General features: G+C 37.6%; 1 protein-coding gene across 1 annotated transcript in view; it reads right to left on the bottom strand.

The window, feature by feature from the left end:
* Positions 1-2696, bottom strand: part of AKAP9 (A kinase (PRKA) anchor protein 9) — a 221395-nt gene that overhangs the window by 112902 nt on the left and 105797 nt on the right. The gene's annotated exons all lie outside the window — the stretch shown is intronic.

Below are 2696 nucleotides of genomic sequence, written 5' to 3'. Positions count from 1 at the left end.
AAAAAAAAAAAAAAAAAAGGAAGGAAGGAAACTAATGAAAACAGATAAATTTCAGCTTATTTCCTTAACTATTAAACTAGGCAGCAATATGTCAGAGGCATATGTGTGTTAATTTACTCGTTTATCAAATATTCAATAATCTATGTAATCAGCATTGTGACAAGGGAGAGTTAAAATATAAAGTCAGTAAGAAAAAAATATGGTATATCTGCCCTCACAGAATTTATCAAGTAGTTGGGGAAATAAAATTAAACAATTAGAGAAGTACAAAACTATAAAGTTTGACTATAATGACAATGACACAGAAGACAGATTGATGTGGATATGAGTAATTACAGAGAAAGTCAAATTTGATTCAGGCCTCGAAGATTTTTGCCAACGATTTGAGAAGGCTATAAAGAAGAAAGAGTAAGAACATTTGTGAAAGAATGGCCTATGTTGTAAGTAATGAAGACAATGATCGCAGGGGTTTAATTTGGCCAAGGAGGGGAAATAAAGCTAGTTAAATAGGGTAGATCCGAATTACAGAAGACACTAAAAGCAAGGGGAAAGAGTTCAGACTTGCTAGACCAGATGAGCAAAGGATACTGTAGAAGCAGGTGAGCAACAGGATAAAGCTATTTCCCATGAAGGCTGTTTTAATTGGTTACTACTATTATCAAGCCTACCCAACTCCTACCCCTCAAGTACATTTCAACAGAGGCCTTGTCTCCTACTTCCCAGAGAAAATGAGATCATCAGGTAAATTCTTAAGTTTCTAGCCCAATCTTTCTAATTCATTCAGCAAACATTTATTAAGCACTTACTGAGTGCTAAACAAGCACTGTGTTAGGAAGAGGAAATAAAAATAAACAGAAGGTTTCCTGATTCTGAAGGGTTTAGAATCCAATGGAAGAGACAGAAGAGTAAACAAATAATTATAATAACATGAAAAGTAATGTGATACAAACACAAGTTTGTATAAGGAGCTTTGGAACATGGAAGAAAGACAGAACGGTAATCAAGTATTTAAAATAACAGAAAAAGGTAACTGCAGTAAGCACAGGCTTGTATAGATGCTAAGGGAACAGAGGAAGAAATGCCTAAGTCTAGGAAGACAGGTAAAGATGACACAGAGGAAGTAACATTCGAACCAACTGGAGTAACACGTAGGAACAAACCAAGGAGACTAGAAGGGGATGGGCAGTATTAGGCAGAAAGAACAGCATGCAAAAAAGCCCAGGGGTGTTAGATCAGGGAGTATTTGGGAAATTCTGAGTATTTCAGTATGGTTGATGGGAGGAGGAAGATTAGAAGACGAAGCCAAAAGGTCAGGCAGTGATGTACTGTAGTCAGGGGTGTTAGATCAAGGTGTATTTGGGAAATTCTGAGTATTTCAGTATGGCTGATATGAGGAGGAAGATTAGAAGACAAAGCCAAAAGGTCAGGCAGTGATGTACTGTACTCCTGACTCTGACTCCCAAAAAACTCTGGGATGCCTTGCAATTGTAGCTAACTTATTGTGTTAAAATGTAAAATTCACTTATTACCTATCATGCACTAAAGAGTTCACATAGCAGTCACTACACTGCCTATCTTTAAGAAGGTCTGCTGGCAAGTTTAGCCCTTGACAGGAATTTGGGAAAATAACTGGTAAACAGTTCCCTACACTAGAATAGAACTTTGCCTAAATGGTACGTGTGGCTTACTTTGCCTAGACTATGCAAACACTATGGTTTATGCAGAACACGTGCATTGAAGTGTGAATGTGGGTACATGCCAGGCAGAGGATGCCTATGCAATTCATTTCTGATAGAAAACTGTGGACTCATAGTAGGCTCAGGTGAGGTTCCTTGGTAGAAAATACTTCGCACACGTTGTCACAACTCATGGCTGGCAGTATTAAAGTACGTCCTGTGCCTCTACTGGGAGAGGAAGTTTGTGCCTGCTTTCCTCCAGACTTTGCTCCAGGTACCTTTTTCAAAGCTGATTTTGCTTTGTATTCTTTTGCTGTAATAAATCACAGCCTTAAGTATAACTGTAGGTTGAATTTAAAATCATGGAACCTGGCAGTGGTCTTGGGGACCCCCAACAAACCCAAATTCTGTACCCTGTTATACAGACATCTAAGGCTCAAGTTTCATTGACATAAGTAATGGAAAAAAAATCTTGGCCTTGCTTCTCTCCTTTTTCTTCCACACTGACTATCAAATTCTTTTGATTTTTCCCTAAAATATCATAAACTGTCCCTTCTTCTTTTCTATCTCCCGCTGCTGCCAGATTAATCTCTTTAAAAGTTCAACTTCATGATATCTAGCCTATGATCACAAATTTCTATCAGTCTGTTAATATCTACAAGATAAAAGTCCAGCCTAGCATTCGAAGTTTGGTACGGTCTATCCTCTCTAATCTTAGGATCCATTACTCTCTCAGAAATATGAACAAATATACCACACTTACACCTCCAAGACTTTCATAATATCACCTCCCACCTGGAATGTTATTCTCCCCCCTCAACAACTCCCCACCTTCCTTATCCAAACCTGCATTTTTTTTGTGGTCCAATTCAAGTCCCACTTTCTCCAACAAATCTTTCTTAATTATTTCAGCGTATACTCATCTACCTGTTTGCTTAATTCCAAAGTACTTTTTACATTTCACTTTTAAACACTTAAATGTTGCCTTGGATAATTATTTTATATATGTATATCACATTC

This window comes from Propithecus coquereli, unplaced genomic scaffold (assembly GCF_000956105.1).
Source record: "Propithecus coquereli isolate 6110/MARCELLA unplaced genomic scaffold, Pcoq_1.0 Scaffold508, whole genome shotgun sequence".
Classification (NCBI taxonomy): Eukaryota; Metazoa; Chordata; class Mammalia; order Primates; family Indriidae; genus Propithecus; species Propithecus coquereli.
This window is presented reverse-complemented; position numbering and strand designations above follow the sequence as displayed.